Genomic DNA, 21555 nt, shown 5'->3' on the forward strand with positions numbered 1-21555 from the left:
GCCTAACCCCCCCTCCTTCCCCTGTCACCAGGCTACCCCCACCTCACCAGCCTAACCCTCCCCCTCCTACCCCTGTCACCAGGCTACCTCCCCTCCTCACCAGCCTAACCCCCCCTCCTTCCCCTGTCACCAGGCTACCCCCACCTCACCAGCCTAACCCTCCCCCCTCCTACCCCTGTCACCAGGCTACCTCCCCTCCTCACCAGCCTAATCCACCCTCCTCACCGTGTCACCAGGCTAACCTGCCCCCACTCACCAGGCTAATCCTCCCATTCTCCTCCTGTCACCAGGCAAATTCCCCTCCTCCCCCTAAAACCAGAGTAACACCCCTCACAAAAATAATCCCCCTCCTCCCCCTGTCACCAGGCTAACCCTCCCCCTCACAAAACTAATCCCCCTCCCGGTCACCAGGCTAACCCCCCAACCAGACTAATCTGCCCTCCTCCCCCATCACCAGGATAATCCCCCTCCTCCCCCTGTCACCAGGCTACCCCCACTCCTCCTCACCAGGCTAATCCCCTTTCCATCCCTTGTCACCAGGCTAATCCCCCTCCTCCCTCATCACCAGGCTGATTCCCCCACCCACCAGAACACCTGACTGTTCTTCTCCCTGTCTTCCTCCCATCTTCCATTGCTCTTCCTATATCTCCCTTCTGTCTTCCTCCCATATAGCTCCTATTCTTCCTCCCATCCCCCGTGTGTACCTCCCATCTTCCCCCTGTTCTTCCACCTGTTTCCCTCCCAGTGGCGGAACTAGAGAGTGGTGGGCCCAGGCGCATCAATATGCATTGGGCCCCCCCTCCCATATACAAAATAGGGCCCACCCAAAAAGTGGGGTTTGGTCTCATTGAGAAGGGGCATCATCACACAATAGTACCCTCAAATTGCACCACACAGCAGCGCTCCTAATACACCTTACACTACACAGCAGCGCTCATTATACACCTTACGCCACACAGCAGCGCTCTTTATACACCTTACGCCACACAGCAGCGCTCCTTATACATCTTATGCCACACAGCAGCGCTCATTATACACCTTACACCACACAGCAGCACTCCTTATACACCTTACACCACACAGCAGCACTCCTTATACACCTTACACCACACAGCAGCGTACTTTACACACCTTACACCACTCAGCAGTGCTCATTTTACATGTTACGCCACACAGCAGTGCACCTTAAACACCATTACGCAACACAGCAGTGCTCCTTACACACCTTACACCATACAGCAGCGCTCATTGAAAAAGTCACGTGAGGTCGCGATGAAACGCGTCAGTCTCCGCCCACTTTCTCTCAGCTGCAGCATTTGATATTGGCAAGCACGGAGGTGTACGGCTAATAACAGCGGGAATCAGCACTGGACTTTGCTACGAGCCCATCCCGCGGTGAGCTGAGCCGTACATGCTGAGATCAGGCGTCAGCTTCAAGTGCCCGTTAATTTGCACACCTCCTATGGAGTAAACCCTATGGACAAACAGCCGGTGGAAGAAAAGGCACCCCCTGTGGACACTACAAATATGAAGACGCTCGGAACCGGGGGTAAGATCTGTTGAAATATGGACAACAGACTATGGTTTCGTTTATATGCATGTAGTTACCGTACAGGGGCAGCAGATGGCGCTGTATACTTTCAGAGATGTAGTGTTTGTCTGTTGCATATGTTATGTACTTGTTTGTTTTACCTCACATGTGGTTATTCTAGAAGAGTCTCTGAGGGAGAAGGACATAAGCTGATGATACTGAAACCTGTTGTATTGATCCTGCTATTACAGTACTATATAAAGGAGATATACATCTCAAGTCTCGTTCTGTCTGTATACAAGGTAACTTCCTGAGGTAATACTTTATCTAAGGCTCCCCACTGCACACCTATGGTATCGATCCATCGCACTATACCAACAGGTTATGGGCCCAGACTGGAGTCTGTACAAGATAAAGTTTTCAGGAGTGCATCCTAAGCAGCATCCAGATCACGAGTCGCACTGCAAGTCCCAGCAGGCGCAGACAGCAGACTGTGTAACGCACAAGAAACAACCCAGGAGAACCTTGGAAAGAAAACTGTGAGTAAAACAAGTTTAATACCACAGAAGAATAGAGAGATCTATACAAGGAAGGGTTATGGCAAATTACACAGATCTCAGACTAGCTGCAAGCAAGCTTTCTAATGAGAACTATCAAACATGGAAGTTTAAAGTAGAAATGCTATTAACCAGAGATGATTTATGGGATGTTATAAATGCAGACAGACCTGAAGGAGAGGATCAGCAGTGGATTAAGAAGGACAGACAGGCAAGAGCCACTATAAGTTTACTAGTGGAAGATGAACAGCTTATACACATAAGACAAGAGAGTACAGCTAAAGGCATGTGGTGTGCTTTGCAGAGAGTGCATGAAGGAGCAAGTTTGAACAGCAAACTATTCCTATTAAGAAAATTATATCAAATGAGATTTAATAAAGGCAAGACAATGCAAGAACACATCAGTGCACTACTAGAGATAACCATACAGCTCAGGTCAATGGGAGAAGAAATCAAAAGCAACCACATAGCAGCCATCCTCCTTTGCAGTTTACCAGATACATACAGTGCACTAATAAACGCACTAGAAATGAGACCTGAAGCAGAAATCACACCAGACTTTGTGAAGAACAGGCTCATAGAGGAGTATCAACGCAGAAAGGAGCTTACAGAGTGCAATACTGAAAGTGACACAGAGAAAGCACTTAAAATGGCGGACACTAAGCCACACACCAGGGAAACAAGAGCATGTTTCAGATGCAAGAAAGTGGGTCACCTGAAAAGAGATTGCACCATATGGAAGACAGAGCAGCACAAACCACCAGAAAGATTACACAAACAAAGAGCCAAAGCCACACTTACAGATACAGGAGCACACAAGTGGAATGGAACATTTAAAGCGACAGTAAACCAATTATCAGAAAAGTGGTATGTAGACTCAGGAGCGACTAGTCACATGACAAATAACAAGGACTTTTTTACTGAACTTGATTTGAACCATAAAGAAACAATCTACCTAGCAGATGGAACAAATATCATTGCAGAAGGGAAAGGGAATGGTAAATTCCTATGCTCCAAGGGTAATGGCAGCTATACAGAAATACCCGTAACAGATGTGCTATATGTTCCCAAGCTTGAGGGAGCACTGCTATCAGTAAAGAACCTAGTAGAAAAAGGACTTACTGTAAAGTTTCAGAATAATAAGTGTTTTATCCAAAACGGAAGAGAAACACTAGCTACAGCCAGAATAAAAGAACATTTATACTGTCTGGACATCGCAGCACAGCAGGCAAAGCTGAGTACACAGAAACACGCTGACTGTATTCATAAGTGGCATAGAAGATTAGGACACAGACACCCAGATTGCATAAAGGAAATGCAGAAGAGAGACCTAGCCAGGGATCTCAAAGTGTCAGACTGTTCAGAAATGATGAAGTGTCAATGTTGCATAAAAGCGAAAGCGACAAGGACAACAATTCCTAAGAAAAGTGAAAACAGAGCTTCCAGACCACTAGACCTGGTACATAGTGATGTATGCGGACCTATGAAAACGCGAACCGTAGGAGACAAAAGGTATATGCTGACATTCATTGATGACTACTCCAGGTTCACAGTCACTTATCTAATAAAAAGTAAAGATGAAGTCTTTGAAAAGCTGCAAGACTATGTGAACATGACCAGAAACAGGTTCAAGAGGAATATGCTAACTCTTCGCAGCGACAATGGAGGCGAGTTCACAGGACAGAAAATAGAACGGTACTTAAGAGGACTCGGTATTGAGCATCAGAAGACAGTACCATATACACCAGAGCAAAATGGCGTATCTGAGAGGAAAAACAGATCACTAACAGAAATGATAAGGTGCATGCTTACAGATTCAGGACTACCTGATAAATATTGGGGTGAAGCAGCAGCAACAGCCACCTATCTCCAAAACAGACTACTTTCCAAAGCAGTAAGGAAGACACCATATGAGCTGTGGCACGGTAAGAAACCCAGCTTAAAGCACATTAGAGTTTTTGGATGCAGAGCCTTCGTTTACATTCCTGCTGAAAGACGAAGCAAGTTGCAGAACCGAGCAGAAGAGGGAGTTCTAGTCGGCTATAGTGAACACTCAAAAGGCTACAGAATCTTAAATCCAAGAACTGGAAAAGTAGTTATAAGCAACAGTGTGACATTCATAGAAGAAACACGAGATGATGTCATAATTCCAGTAGACTCTACTGAAGAAGAAGAAAGCACCGAATTCAAAGAAACAGATGAAGTAGAGATCACTCAAGAAGTTGAAGTACAACACAAGACAAATACCAGCGACACTCATGAGAGTGCATCCGAGGGTGTGAGACGCTCTTCAAGAGAAAATAAGGGAAAAGCACCTACACGTTTATCTTACAAAGCAAAAGCCATTAACATACAAGAACCGGCATCATGGGAAGAAATTGCAAATTTTTCTGAAAGAGAAGCACAGAAATGGCTAGGAGCCGCAAAAGAAGAAATGGAATCAATGGAAGACAATCAGACATGGACATTGACCAGACTACCATTAGACAAAAAGGCCATAGGATGTAAATGGACTTTTAAGGTCAAGTATGATTCTGAAGGAAAAATAGAAAGATACAAGGCAAGACTTGTTGCTAAAGGATATTCACAGAAATTTGGAGAAGATTATGATGAAACGTTTGCTCCAGTTGTGAAGCACACTACCATTAGAACCTTACTCCTAACAGCAGCCATAAAGGGTATGAAAGTGAAACATTTCGATGTAAAGACGGCTTTCCTACATGGTGAACTAAAGGAAGATATATACATGGAACAACCACCAGGCTTCGTGAATTCTCAGAACCCAGATCACGTATGTAAACTGAACAAGAGTATATATGGTCTTAAACAAGCAGCAAGAGCATGGAATACAAAGATAAATGGAGTTCTGACAGAAAAGGGATTCATCAGAAGCAAAGCAGACCCATGTCTCTATACGAAGTTGATAGAGGAAAGATGGTTCTATGTATTAATTTACGTGGACGATTTGCTAGTTTGTTTCGAACAAGAAGGGGACGAAGTTGAATTGTTACAAGAACTAAACCGTCAGTTTGAAACAAAAGACCTCGGCCACATAACGCATTACTTGGGAATGCAAATCTCAAGAGAAGGTGATGGAACATTCACACTAAGTCAGAAATACAAAATTCAGGAAACCATTGAGGAATTTGGTATGCAAGATGCAAAGACAGCAAGCACTCCTATGGAGACAAGTTATGAAAAGGAACCAAATGATCAGAGCAACCTGTTAGAGGATAACCATCTATACAGAAAAGCCATAGGAAAATTGCTATACATTGCAACCGTCACCAGACCAGATATCTCCACAGCAGTCGGGATTTTAAGCAGAAAAGTCTCTAAACCAACAAAGATGGATTGGAATGCAGTTAAGAGGGTAATTCGTTACTTAAAGGGAACGATTAACAAGAAACTTAAGCTCTCAGCAAACACAAGTCACAAGTTAACAGGATACGTTGACGCAGATTGGGCTGGAGACACAAGTGACAGAAAATCCACAAGTGGATATCTATTCTCTATTGGAGAAGGATTAATCAGCTGGACAAGCAAGAAGCAGTCTACCATAGCACTATCTTCTACAGAAGCTGAATATATCGCAGCAGCTCACGCCAGTCAAGAAGTGGTATGGTTAATGCAACTACTATCAGACCTAGGAATGCCTCAAGAAGAACCTATCAAGATATATGAGGATAATCAAGGATGCCTTGCATTAGCGCAAACAGAAAGAGTGAACCCAAGAACCAAGCACATTGATGTCAAGCATCACTTCCTGAGGGATCTACAGGAACAAGGTCTTATAGAGTTGAACTATTGCCCAACAGAAGATATGACAGCTGATATCATGACTAAGCCTCTTACCAGAGAGAGACATTGGAGACTTACGTCAAAGATGGGTCTAACTGAAGAAACCCAGTCTGTTGAGAAGGGGTGTTGAAATATGGACAACAGACTATGGTTTCGTTTATATGCATGTAGTTACCGTACAGGGGCAGCAGATGGCGCTGTATACTTTCAGAGATGTAGTGTTTGTCTGTTGCATATGTTATGTACTTGTTTGTTTTACCTCACATGTGGTTATTCTAGAAGAGTCTCTGAGGGAGAAGGACATAAGCTGATGATACTGAAACCTGTTGTATGGATCCTGCTATTACAGTACTATATAAAGGAGATATACATCTCAAGTCTCGTTCTGTCTGTATACAAGGTAACTTCCTGAGGTAATACTTTATCTAAGGCTCCCCACTGCACACCTATGGTATCGATCCATCGCACTATACCAACAAGATCACACCGCTGATTACCACGAAGGAGGTATTTGGACACACTGTAACGCTTACTTATAACTACTACACCTCAATCAACAGGGGCGGATCCAGAAAAAAATGACAGGGGGGGCACCATGATAGGGGAAGGGGAGAATGTTTGTGGTACCAGTTGTATTTGCACGCACCTTCGGCACGCGTGCTTACAGTAAAGGGCGGTGGTATCACTACAAGGGGCATGACCTCACAAGATATGACATCCCCATGCAGGGCCGTCTTAACAGCAGTGTAGGCCCCTGGGCACAGAAATGCACTGGGCCCCCTACCCATCCTCCAGCGGTAGGGGTGGGGTGTGCTATCAGTACAGCTTTGATGTCCCACGGGCAGTAGGGGGTGTTCTATCTTCTGCTCAGCATGTAACAGTAATTTCTGCTATTTACTCCTTTACTGCACAGATGGGTCTAAACTGTAGAAGGGGACATTGGGCTGAATGAAGAAGCCCTGGTACATGACCTCCAGGGTGGTAGGGGGTGTTTAATACGTAGGGGAGGGGTGGATAGTGGAGTGGGCTTAATATTTATCATTTTCCGGTGGGAGGGAAGCTTGCTGGACTGCAGATATCTCAAGTTCCTGAAAATATATTTCTTAGCTTTGAATGGGATACAAAACTAGAGAGTCTCACCTTACAGAAGGTTCTGGGACTTGGGAATCAGAGTTCAGGAGCCGGAGCAATCCACCAACGAAAATCTAAAACTGCATATTAGGCATGTGTAGCTGGAGCAGGGGCCAGCTGCTGGAAGGCTGATATCTCTAGTTCTGGGCATAGTAGAGACAAGCTGCCAGTGTCCACTGAAAGCGGAGAGTCACAGCTTTTGGCTTATAACCTCAGAAATACTCTAAGTCAGACAAAACCCAAGATATCAGGCTGGGAAGAGCAATTATAAGGCTTGGTTGGGGACCACTTCTTTCAAGTCAGATATCTCCGGTTCCCGATGGCCGATTTTCAAAAATCTGGTACCTCTGGAAAGAGGGGACCCTCAGCTATCAGCTTAGGGCCCTTATACTCCTGGGGCCCTTGGGCAAGAGCCCATTGAGCCCATACGAAAAGACGGCCCTGTCCCCATGAACCACACCCCTCATTATAGTCACACTGGGAGGTACACACAAAAAACAATGCCATTCCACTTACCTGCTTGCTATGCTGTGGGTCTTTTGTCTCCTAGTCGATGACCGTTCCTTCCGGATGACAGTTCCAAGTAATGGCGGCTTGGCGCCTCTCCACAGCCTGTGCATTATAGTCAGTTGTAAAAATAAAGCGGAGATGTCCAGCTCACAGCACTACCCCTTCAATAACCACAACACCCTCCACCAGTCCCTTCAATGTCCACACCACAGCACTTTCACGGCCCCTTCAATGTCTTCTCTGCCTCACTGACAGCAGCACATCTCTGCCTCACTGACAGCAGCACATCTCTGCCTCACTGACAGCAGCACATCTCTGCCTCACTAACAGCAGCGCATCACTGCCTCACTGAGCGCAATTTAAATACAAAATGTATGTGTGTAGTGGGCATGTGTGCAGTATTATGTGTACAAGGGGTATGTGTGCAGTAGGCGTAAGTGTTGTGGGCATATGTGTAATAGTGGGCATGTGTGCAGTATGCAAGTGGGCATGTGTGCAGTATGTATGTGCGCAGTGGGCATATGTGCAGTGGGCATGTGTGCAGTATGTATGTGTGCAGTGGGCATATGTGCAGTATGTATGTGTGCAGTATGTATGTGTTCAGTGGGCATGTGTTCAGTATGTATGTGTGCAGTGGGCATGTGTGCAGTATGTATGTGTGCAGTGGGCATGTGTGCAGTATGTATGTGTGCAGTGGCGGAAGTGCAGTATGTATGTGTGCAGTATGTATGTGTGACATACATGTATGTGTGAAATATATGTATATAGAGCTTCAGCATGTTCTGACAGCCAGTGAGGGGTTAGTTCTGCACCAGAGTGCATACACGCTGCCATCTGGGTGTGACAGGAAAGATATACAGCACATTAGTTGGCTCTGGCTACAGGCTTTCTGCAGCCAGAACACAGGGTTATCAGCACAGGGTCACAGCCCACAAAACGGAGCTGTATTATGGGGTCAGCGCACAGACTCACAGTACTACGGAGTTAACACAGTCACACCAAAGTTCCTGTCAACCAAGTACCAGCGTGTGTCACGTATTTACAGCCTCCTAACCAGTGGCGTAACTAGAAATTTTTCTCCCCCAAGCCAAAAAATTCTTCGGCGCCCCCCCCATAATTGGCACTAGCAAAGGGACAAATATGCGCGCGCCGCCAAAAGGGTGTGTGGCTTCGTTGAAATGGGCGTGGCTTCGCATAAAGGGGTGTGGCATTGCAGGAAAAGGCTACCTTATACCCCAGTTTTGCAACCTGCACCCCCAGCCACCACAGGAAAGAAAAGTAATCCTGATTCATGCCCCTTACATTATTTGTCATTTTTCCTCCTTATAGTAATGCCCAGTATACATTATGCCACATACTGCAATGGCCCTTAGACATTATGCCACACACAATAATGCACATGACACAATATGCACACACTGTAATGCCCCCGACACATTATGCCACACACCGTAATGCCTGTGACACATTATGACAGGAATCGCAATGCCCGTTATACATTATGCTACACACTGCAATGCCCCTGATACATTATAGCACATACAATGTCTGTGACACAGTATGACACACACCGCAATGACCCTGAGACATTATACCACATACCACTATGCTCGTGATATAGTATACAACACACCATAATGCCTGACACATTATGACACACACCGCAATGTCCGTGATACATTATGCCACACACCGTAATGCCCATTACACATTAAGTTCTACAGTAAGGCTTCTAATTACTTTTAAATTACCTGCTCGTTGCCAGGGGTTTCATGCTCTTGGTTCCATGCACGGTGCCAGGGGTTTTCATGCTCAGGGTGTCATGCTCGTTGCCAGGGGTTTCATGCACTGGGTGTCATGCTCGTTGCTAGGGGGTAGTGCTTGTTGGTAGAGCCGTGCTTCCAGTGCCACATATGCCCCCAGTGCCAGATATTCCCCCACAGTGCCAGGTACATGCCCCCAGTGCCAAATATACCCCCCCAGTGCCACATATGCCCCCAGTGCCAGATATTCCCTCACAGTGCCAGGTATATGCCCCCAGTGCCAGATATGCCCCCACAGTGCCTGCTCCCCCCAGTGCCAGATATTGCCCCACAGTGCCAGGTATTTGCCCCCAGTGCCAGATATTCCCCACAGTGCCACATATGCCCCCTCAGTGCCTGCTCACCCCAGTGCCAGATATTCCCCCACAGTGCCAGGTATTTGACCCCAGTGCCAGATATTCCCCCACAGTGCCTGCTCCCCCCAGTGCCAGATATTCCCCCACAGTGCCAGGTATATGCCCCCAGTGCCAGATATTCCCCCACAGTGTCACATAAGCCCCCTCAGTGCCAGATATTGCCCCACAGTGCCAGGTATATGCCCCCAGTGCCAGATATTCCTCCACACAGTGCCAGATATTCCCCCACAGTGCCGCCAGGTACATGCCCCCAGTGCCAGATACTCCTCCACAGTGCCTGCTCCCCTATTCCCCCCCCCCCCCGCGCCCCCCGCCGCTCCTTTTTGCTGGAGGGACACGGAGGGCACAGCGCGCGCCTCTCCCGTGTCCTTCCTGGCTCTCCTGCGGGTCTAATAAAGGAAGTGCCGGTTCGTGAGCCAATCAGAGCTCACGAACGGCACTTCCTTTATTAGACCAGCCGGAGAGCCAGGAGGGACACTGGAGAGGCGCGCGCGGTGCCCTCCGTGTCCCTCCAACACAGCAGCGGAGGGAAGGAGACCGCAGATTGACATGCGGACGCTCGTCCGCATGTCAATCTGTTCTAAGTCAGTGGCGCCCCCGCAGCCCCTCGCCCCCAAGCCACCGTGAGGACTGCGGGGGCAGTAGTTACGCCACTGCTCCTAACACATTGTAGTGTCACAGCCTCAGCACATTGCTATCACTGCTGCAACTCACCAGTGTCAGTGTGCGTGGCCAGCTCCGCTCCAGTCTCATGCTGAGCTGACGCCTCCACAGGGCTCCGAGCCCTGTCAGCATGCATTTAAATAGTCCCGCCCACCTAATGATAGGCACAACAGCTGACCTATCTTCACTCCTGTAGCTGTGTGCCTGCTTCTTCTTGAAGAGGAGACAGAGCTGGAGGCAGACCCGGGGAGGAGCCATCACGGAAGTAGTCAGTTAACGCTGCCTGATCGCTGTAGTGCTGCTGCTCACGTTTGGAAAAAAAAAGTGCTAGAAATGACAGGGGGGGGGGGGCACGGGCCTGTGTGCCCCTCCCCTGGATCCGCCACTGTCAATCAATTCCCTTTGAGTCCAACAGTGTCTTTACTATTGACTGACACAAAGTTGCAATGTGCTGATTAGCCAACACAGCACAGCTATTTAAGGGAGTAATTCCAAGTTGATAGCAGCAGGAATTTTGTCAGCAGTTGGGCAAAACCATGTGCACTGCAGGGGAGGCAGATTTAACATGTGCAGAGAGAGTTAGATTTGGGTGTGGTGTGTTCAATCTGCAATTTAATTTGCAGTGTAAAAATAAAGCAGCCAGTATTTACCCTGCACAAAAATAAAATAACCCACCCAAATCTAACTCTTTCTGCACATGTTATATCTGCCTCCCCTGCAGTGCACATGGTTTTGCCCAACTGCTAATAAAATTCCTGCTGCAATCAACTTGGAATTACCCCCTAAGTGCGTGGACTTTTATTACAGTGGAAGACCTACCATTAACCATTGCCAATTTAAACTGCTGGCCAGCGAGTAAAAAGAAAAAATTAACCCATTTGTATCTAAAGCTTTAATTATTTTAATATATTTCTGCATTAATCATTGATGCAAATTGAGTATAGTACATTCAATAAATGCTTTTATATTTTATATACCGGCTCTGATTATATGTATAATGAACCCATGAGCGCAGCTCTGTTTTTTGTCTAGATATTGTCCAAATTATAGGGGTGTATACAACCCCATGAGTGAAGCGCTCCACCCCCCCCCCCTTTTTTTGAGCGCTCATTACAAACCTTACACCACACACCACAAACTTTACACCACACAGCAGCGCTCCTTATACTTGTAATCCCACACAGCATCACTACATATACACGTAATGTCACACAGCAGCGCTCCTTACACATGTCCCACCACACAGCAGTGCTTCTTATACACGTAACGCCACACAGCAGTGCTCCTTATACACATAATGCCACATAGCAGTGCTCCTTATATATGTAATCCAACACAGCAGCACTCCTTATACACGTAACGTCACACAGCAGCGCTCCTTACACATGTCCCGCCACACAGCAGTGCTTCTTATACACGTAACACCACACAGCAGCACTCCTTATACACATAATGCCACACAGTAGTATGCCTTATACATGTAACGCCACACACAGTAGTGCTCATTATACACGCCACACAGTAGTGCTCCTTATACATGTAATGCCACACACAGTAGTGCTCATTATACACAACGCTACACAGTAGAGCGCCTTATACACGTTGCGACTCACTGTAGTACTCCTTATACACGTTATGACACACAGTATGTGAGTGCACTATTTTTATAGACAGATAGTTAAATATATACACACATAGTAAAAAACACACACAAAGTAAAACACACACATAGTAAAACACACACAAACACACAGCAAAACACACACAGCAAAACACATATATACTGTACACACTGGTATTTACAGTTTTTTATGGGTTTTTTCTCCACAACATACTGTACTGTGCGCCCCTCCTCGCTAGCTCTCTGGCTCCAGCAATGCTCTTCAGGGCAACTGCTGACGTCTCTTGGACACTGCATGCTCCCGGACTCTCTCTCCCCCTTCTCCCAAAATTCAATGGTGGACCCTCGGCCAGCAGAGACAGAGCTGCATACCTCCCAATTGTCTTGATTTTCGCGGGACAGTCCCATGCGCACAGCATGTATACACAGGTGACAGAGGGACTGGGGGCATGTCAGCAGCTCATAGAGTGCTGTACATTCACCCAGAGTAACAGAAAATGGGGGGCATGGCTCACAATTGTGGCATTGCCGCAAAGCCACGTTCCTTTTACATAGACCACACACCCTTTTCGGGAGCACGCACCTTCGACTCGTGAGAGGTACCTATTTAGGGATTCAAAATGTTGGGAGGTATGGAGCTGGTCGGAGGAGAGTATGACAGCCAGCAGTGCGCACTGTGCAGAGTTCAAAGAAGGGTGATGATTGATCTCATCACCCTTCACCTTTGCTGGTGCTGGGGACCGCATTCGGGCTTCCTTCATTGTTAAAGCCTGCAGTGAAATAGCGGGCAGCATGTAATGAGTCAGTCTGACTCATTATACTGCTACCGAATGTGGGCCCCTTCGCAGCGGCGGGCCTCAGTGCAATGCACAGGCGCATGTTCCGCCGCTGCTCCCTCCCTTCTTCCTGCCATCTTCCCGTCTCCCTCATCTCCTACTGTTCTTCCCCCTATATCCCTCCTGTCTTCCTCCCATCTAGCCCCTATTCTTATCCCTGTCTTTCTCTTGTCTTCCTTCCATCTAGAACCTGTTCTGCCTCCCATCTTCCACTGTTCTTCCCCCTTTTTTCCTCCCCTCTTAATAAAAATAAGAATTTACTCACCGGTAATTCTATTTCTCGTAGTCCGTAGTGGATGCTGGGACTCCGTAAGGACCATGGGGAATAGCGGCTCCGCAGGAGACTGGGCACAACTATAAAGAAAGCTTTAGACTACTGGTGTGCACTGGCTCCTCCCACTATGACCCTCCTCCAGACTTCAGTTAGGATACTGTGCCCGGAAGAGCTGACACAATAAGGAAGGATTTTGAATCCCGGGTAAGACTCATACCAGCCACACCAATCACACCGTATAACTCGTGATACAATACCCAGTTAACAGTATGATAACAACTGAGCCTCTCAACAGATGGCTCAACAATAACCCTTTAGTTAAACAATAACTATATACAAGTATTGCAGACAATCCGCACTTGGGATGGGCGCCCAGCATCCACTACGGACTACGAGAAATAGAATTACCGGTGAGTAAATTCTTATTTTCTCTGACGTCCTAAGTGGATGCTGGGACTTCGTAAGGACCATGGGGATTATACCAAAGCTCCCAAACGGGCGGGAGAGTGCGGATGACTCTGCAGCACCGAATGGGCAAACTCTAGGTCCTCCTCAGCAAGGGTGTCAAACTTGTAGAATTTAGCAAAAGTGTTTGACCCCGACCAAGTAGCTGCTCGGCAAAGTTGTAGAGCCGAGACCCCTCGGGCAGCCGCCCAAGAAGAGCCCACCTTCCTCGTGGAATGGGCTTTCACTGATTTAGGATGCGGCAGTCCAGCCGCAGAATGTGCAAGCTGAATCGTACTACAGATCCAGCGAGCAATAGTCTGCTTTGAAGCAGGTGCACCCAACTTGTTGGGCGCGTACAGGATAAATAGCGAGTCAGTCTTCCTGACTCCAGCTGTCCTGGAAACATAAATTTTCAGGGCCCTGACTACGTCCAATAACTTGGAAGCCTCCAAGTCTTTAGTAGCCGCAGGCACCACGATAGGTTGGTTCAGATGAAAAGCTGATACCACCTTAGGGAGAAATTGGGGACAAGTCCTCAATTCTGCCCTATCCATATGGAAAATCAGATAAGGGCTTTTACATGACAAAGCCGCCAATTCTGATACACGCCTGGCCGAAGCCAAGGCCAACAACATGACCACTTTCCACGTGAGATATTTCAATTCCATGGTCTTAAGTGGCTCAAACCAATGTGACTTTAGGAAATCCAACACCACGTTGAGATCCCAAGGTGCCACTGGAGGCACAAAAGGGGGCTGAATATGCAGCACTCCCTTAACAAAAGTTTGAACTTCAGGTAGTGAAGCCAGTTCTCTCTGGAAGAAAATCGATAGAGCCGAAATCTGGACCTTAATGGAACCCAATTTTAGGCCCATAGTCACCCCTGACTGTAGAAAGTGCAGGAAACGGCCCAGCTGAAATTCTTCCGTTGGGGCCTTCCTGGCCTCGCACCACGCAACATATTTACGCCATATGCGGTGATAATGGTTTGCCATTACTTCTTTCCTAGCTTTAATCAGCGTAGGAATGACTTCCTCCGGAATGCCCTTTTCCTTCAGGATCCGGTGTTCAACCGCCATGCCGTCAAACGCAGCCGCGGTAAGTCTTGGAACAGACAGGGCCCCTGCTGCAGCAGGTTCTGTCTGAGCGGCAGAGGCCATGGGTCCTCTGTGATCATTTCTTGAAGTTCCGGGTACCAAGCTCTTCTTGGCCAATCCGGAACAATGAGTATAGTTCTTACTCCTCTTCTCCTTATTATCCTCAGTACCTTTGGTATGAGAGGAAGAGGAGGGAACACATAAACCGACCGGTACACCCGCGGTGTCACTAGAGCGTCCACAGCTATCGCCTGCGGGTCTCTTGACCTGGCGCAATACTTTTCTAGCTTTTTGTTGAGGCGGGACGCCATCATGTCCACCTGTGGCCTTTCCCAATGGTTTACAATCATTTGGAAGACTTCTGGATGAAGTCCCCACTCTCCCGAGTGGAGGTCGTGCCTGCTGAGGAAGTCTGCTTCCCAGTTGTCCACTCCCGGAATGAACACTGCTGACAGTGCTAACACGTGATTTTCCGCCCATCGGAGAATCCTTGTGGCTTCTGCCATCGCCGTCCTGCTTCTCGTGCCGCCCTGTCGGTTTACATGGGCGACCGCCGTGATGTTGTCTGACTGGATCAGTACCGGCTGGTTTTGAAGCAGGGGTTTTGCCTGACTTAGGGCATTGTAAATGGCCCTTAGTTCCAGAATATTTATGTGCAGGGAAGTCTCCTGACTTGACCATAGTCCTTGGAAGTTTCTTCCCTGTGTGACTGCCCCCCAGCCTCGAAGGCTGGCATCCGTGGTCACCAGGACCCAGTCCTGTATGCCGAATCTGCGTCCCTCTTGAAGATGAGCACTCTGCAGCCACCACAGCAGAGACACCCTTGTCCTTGGAGACCGGGTTATCAGCCGATGCATCTGAAGATGCGATCCGGACCACTTGTCCAACAGGTCCCACTGAAAGGTCCTTGCATGGAACCTGCCGAATGGAATTGCTTCGTAGGAAGCTACCATCTTTCCCAGGATCCGCGTGCAGTGATGCACCGACACCTGTTTTGGTTTTAGGAGGCCTCTGACTAGAGATGACAGCTCCTTGGCCTTCTCCTCCGGGAGAAACACTTTTTTCTGTTCTGTGTCCAGAACCATCCCCAGGAACAGCAGACGTGTCGTAGGGACCAGCTGTGACTTCGGAATATTTAGAATCCAGCCGTGCTGTTGTAGCACCTCCCGAGATAGTGCTACCCCGACCAACAACTGCTCCCTGGACCTCGCCTTTATCAGGAGATCATCCAAGTACGGGATAATTAAAACTCCCTTCTTTCGAAGGAGTATCATCATTTCGGCCATTACCTTGGTAAAGACCCTCGGAGCCGTGGATAGACCGAACGGCAACGTCTGGAATTGGTAATGACAATCCTGTACCACAAATCTGAGGTACTCCTGGTGAGGATGGTAAATGGGGACATGCAGGTAAGCATCCTTGATGTCCAGTGATACCATGTAATCCCCCTCGTCCAGGCTTGCAATAACCGCCCTGAGCGATTCCATCTTGAACTTGAATTTTTTTATATATGTGTTCAAGGATTTCAAATTTAAAATGGGTCTCACCGAACCGTCCGGTTTCGGTACCACAAACATTGTGGAATAGTAACCCCGTCCTTGTTGAAGTAGGGGCACCTTTACTATCACCTGTTGTGAATACAGCTTGTGAATTGCCTGTAACACTGCCTCCCTGCCTGAGGGAGTGGTTGGCAAGGCAGATTTGAGGAAACGGCGGGGGGGAGACGTCTCGAATTCCAGCTTGTACCCCTGAGATACTACTTGAAAGATCCAGGGATCCACCCGTGAGCGAGCCCACTGATTGCTGAAATATTTGAGACGGGCCCCCACCGTACCTGGCTCCGCCTGTGGAGCCCCAGAGTCATGCTGTGGACTTAGAGGAAGCGGGGGAGGACTTTTGCTCCTGGGAACTGGCTGTATGCTGCAGCTTTTTCCCCCTACCTCTGCCTCTGGGCAGAAAGGACGCGCCCTTAACCCGCTTGCCCCTGTTGGGCCGAAAGGACTGTACCTGATAATACGGTGCTTTCTTTGGCTGTGAGGGAACATGGGGTAAAAATGTAGACTTCCCAGCTGTTGCTGTGGAAACGAGGTTCGAGAGACCATCCCCGAACAACTCCTCACCCTTATAAGGCAGAACTTCCATGTGCCTTTTGGAATCTGCATCTCCTGTCCACTGCCGAGTCCATAACCCTCTTCTGGCAGAAATGGACATTGCACTAATTTTAGATGCCAGCCGGCAAATATCCCTCTGTGCATCCCTCATGTATAAAAGTGCGTCTTTAACATGCTCTACGGTTAGCAATATAGTGTCCCTGTCTAGGGTATCAATATTTTCTGACAGGGAATCTGACCACGCAGCTGCAGCACTGCACATCCATGCTGAAGCAATAGCTGGTCTCAGTATAACACCTGTGTGTGTATATATAGACTTCAGGATAGCCTCCTGCTTTCTATCAGCAGATTCCTTCAGGGCGGCCGTATCCGGAGACGGTAGTGCCACCTTCTTTGACAAGCGTGTGAGCGCTTTATCCACCCTAGGGGATGTTTCCCAACGTGCCCTATCCTCTGGCGGGAAAGGGTACGCCATTAGTAACCTCTTAGAAATTACCAGTTTCTTATCAGGGGAAGCCCACGCTTCTTCACACACTTCATTTAACTCCTCAGATGGAGGAAAAGCTACTGGTAGTTTTTCTCTCCAAACATAATACCTTTTTTTGTGGTACCGGGGGTAACATCAGAAATGTGCAACACATTTTTCATTGCCTCAATCATGTAACGTGTGGCCCTACTGGAAGTTACATTAGTCTCATCGTCGTCGACACTGGAGTCAGTATCCGTGTCGACATCTGTGTCTGCCATCTGAGGTAGCGGGCGTTTTAGAGCCCCTGATGGCTTTTGAGACGCCTGGGCAGGCACAGGCTGAGAAGCCGGCTGTCCCACATTTGGTATGTCGTCAAACCTTTTATGCAAAGAGTCGACACTGTCGCGTAATTCCTTCCACAGCACCATCCACATCACATTTATAGGCATCTGCTCCGCCTCCACATAAGCCTCCTTATCAAACATGTCGACACAGCCATACCTACACACCGCATACACACAGGGAATGCTCTGACAGAGGACAGGACTCCACAAAGCCCTTTGGGGAGACAGAGAGAGAGTATGCCAGCACACACCAGAGCGCTATATAACACAGGGATCCCACTAAATGAGTGTTTTCCCTTATAGCTGCTTTTTATATATATATATATATATATATATATATATATATACTGCGCCTAAATTTAGTGCCCCCTCTCTTTCTAGGAGCTCAGGAGAGCCCCTAGTGTGCATCCAGCTCAGCCGGGCACAAGATTCTAACTGAAGTCTGGAGGAGGGTCATAGTGGGAGGAGCCAGTGCACACCAGTAGTCTAAAGCTTTCTTTATAGTTGTGCCCTGTCTCCTGCGGAGCCGCTATTCCCCATGGTCCTTACGGAGTCCCAGCATCCACTTAGGAAGTCAGAGAAATTATTATTGTAATAACGAGTTTTATGGTAAGAACTTACCTTTGTTAAAACTCTTTCTGCGGGGTACACTGGGCTCCACAAGTCTGGACAATAAGGGTGTAGAGTAGGATCTTGATCCGAGGCACCAACAGACTCAAAGCTTTGACTGCTCCCAGAATGCACAGCGCCGCCTCCTATATCACCCCGCCTCCCAGCACAGGAGCTCAGTTTTAATTAACCAGTCCAATGCAGTAGCAGGAAAAGAGACGATAACGGTTAGTAGCCACATATACCACACTCTCATGACAAGAGAAGTGTCAGCGGCTAATGCCATACCAACCCAAAGAAGCTAAGTGCGTCAGGGTGGGCACCTTGTGGAGCCCAGTGTACCTCGCAGTTTTAACAAAGGTAAGTTCTTACCATAAAACTCGTTTTCTGCTGCGGGGTACACTGGGCTCCACAAGTCTGGACAATGGGGATGTCCTAAAGCAGTTCCTTATGGGAGGGGATGCACTGTTGCGGGCACAAGAACCTGGCGTCCAAAGGAAGCATCCTGGGAAGCGGCAGTATCGAAGGCATAGAACCTTATGAACGTGTACCCGGAGGACCACGTAGCCGCCTTGCACAATTGATCAAGGGTCGCACCATGGTGGGCCGCCCAAGAAGGTCCAACAGACCGAGTAGAATGGGCCGTAATGTGAGCAGGAGCTGACAGACCAGCCTTCACATAAGCATGTTCAATCACCTTATGTGGGCACTGCTATTATGTAGGTTAGGACTGCTGTATCGGAGAAGCTGTGACGTGGCCAGCAGCTAAACATGTGTTTGCAAACATTTGTGACTAATTCTCAGAATTTTATTACCAGATAGGTTCAGGGATGGTTACAGGTAATTTTCAGTGTGCGGAAGGGAATTTAGGGGTGGGGATTTGCACCCCCCTCCTCTGTCTGTTGTTTGTCTGTGACCCCTCCCCCTTACAGCACCTGATATATAATTATCTCCAGGTATGATTGAGCAACTGCCAAATTGTTTGTCTGCTTGTGTGCAAGAGGCATTGAATGGGAGCAGCATTTGGAAGGCATGCTGTTCCTTGTAGTGCCAATGGGAGATCCTGGGGGTGGCTCCTGGGTAAGTTAGCTCTCTGTCTGGAAGTGTTTTAGTAATAGCCTTTATCATGAGGCCTACTGTGACAAATTACATGGCCCTATGTGGGCACTGCTATTATGTAGGTTAGGACTGCTGTATCGGAGAAGCCGTGACGTGGCCAGCAGCTAAACATGTGTTTGCAAACATTTGTGACTAATTCTCTGAATTTTATTACCAGATAGGTTCAGGGATGGTTACAGGTAATTTTCAGTGTGCGGAAGGGAATTTAGGGGTGGGGATTTGCACCCCCCTCCTCTCTGTCTGTTGTTTGTCTGTCGTCTGGGCCACGCCGGAGCTATGAGAAGCAGATTTCCTTTTTCTTGCTTGAACTTCCGAATTACCCTGGGCAGGAGTGACACCGGAGGGAACACGTACGGCAGCCGAAACCTCCACGGCACCGCCAGCGCATCCACGAATGCTGCTTGAGGATCCCTTGTCCTTGCTCCGAAGACCGGAACCTTGTGATTGTGTTGAGACGCCATCAGATCCGCATCTGGAAGACCCCACCTTTCCACGAGGAGTTGAAACACTTCTAGATGGAGGCCCCACTCGCCGGCCTGATGACTGAGAAAGTCCGCTTCCCAATTCAGGACTCCCGGAATGAATATTGCCGATATTGCCGGTAGATGGCGTTCTGCCCACTGTAGAATCCGTGAGGCTTCCTTCATTGCCAAACGGCTTCGAGTGCCGTCTTGATGATTTATGTAAGCCACTGTGGTGGCGTTGTCCGACTGTACTTGAACAGGACGGTTCTGAATTAAATGCTGGGCCAGGTTCAACGCATTGAAGACCGCCCGCAACTCCAGAATGTTGATCGAGAGGAGAGATTCCTCCTTGGTCCACCGACCCTGTAAGGAGTGCTGCTCCAGCACTGCGCCCTAACCTCTTAGACTGGCATCTGTCGTCAACAGGACCCAGTTGGATATCCAGAAGGGACGGCCCCTGCACAATTGTTGGTCCTGGAGCCACCACAGCAGCGACAGACGGACCTCCGGAGTTAATGAGATCATGTGAGACCTGATCCGGTGAGGCAGGCCGTCCCACTTGGCTAGAATCAGCTTCTGGAGGGGGCGAGAATGGAATTGAGCATACTCCACCATGTCGAATGCTGACACCATGAGGCCCAGCACCTGCATAGCCGAATGTATCGACACTTGCGGACGAGAAAGGAAGCAACGAATCCTGTCCTGAAGCTTCAGGACTTTCTCCTGAGACAAGAACAACCTCTGGTTGTGAGTGTCTAACAGCACTCCCAGATGCACCATGCTCTGAGCAGGGACCAGGGAGGATTTCTTCCAGTTGATGAGCCACCCGTGGGCTTTAAGAAACCGGACCGTCATATCCAGATGACACAGGAGAAGATCTGGGGAATTTGCCAGGATTAACAAGTCGTCCAGATACGGCAGTATCCTGACCCCTCATAAAAAGCTTTTCTTAGGGCTTCCTGGAGCAGCCCCTCTGTTAAGTGCCTGCTTACTGCAGCACCAACTGACAAACTGAGCTCCTGTGCTGGGAGGCGGGGTGATATAGGAGGCGGCACTGTGCATTCTGGGAACAGTCAAAGCTTTGAGTCTGTTGGTGCCTCGGATCAAGATCCTACTCTACACCCCCATTGTCCAGACTTGTGGAGCCCAGTGTACCCAGCAGCAGAAATAATTATTTAAGTACTGAGATTTCCCTGTTTCAAACTCACGCGTGCGCACACACATACACATATATAGCACCGGTCACGCCCCAATACCAGTAGCCACACCCCACTATGCTGGCCACACCCTTTGCGGCGACACACAATAGGCCCTTCATAAATTTCAGCTCCAGGCTCATTAGGACCTTAATCTGGCACTGACTGGACCAGCAATACTAAGTAACTATACCACTGAGTAAAGCTATGTATATATATATATCCCCTTGCTGGACTTCACCACCGGGTACTGTGGGCCATAATAAAACGGTTATATATATAACCAACCTGTGCCCCTGCCCTGGTGGTCTAGTGGGGTCCCTGTACCAACACAGTGTCCACGCCAGCGCGTGCGGCCCGCCTCCTAATGGCCGCGCCGGATCACAATTTTCGGAGGGTCCGCCTGGGCGACCCTCTTACCTCCTCCCTTGATGCAGCCACGCAATCCTGGAGAGGTGCTGCAAGTGTGTGTGCCCTAGGTGAAGAACCGGAGCCTCCGCTGTAAGTACCCGGCAACCAGGGACGAGGGAGTACACAGCGCCGCCGGGGGAGGTGATGGAGCTGCAGCAGGAGATGTCAGAATGACATCTAGCACT

The sequence above is a fragment of the Pseudophryne corroboree genome, chromosome 5 (assembly GCF_028390025.1).
Source record: "Pseudophryne corroboree isolate aPseCor3 chromosome 5, aPseCor3.hap2, whole genome shotgun sequence".
Taxonomy (NCBI): Eukaryota; Metazoa; Chordata; class Amphibia; order Anura; family Myobatrachidae; genus Pseudophryne; species Pseudophryne corroboree.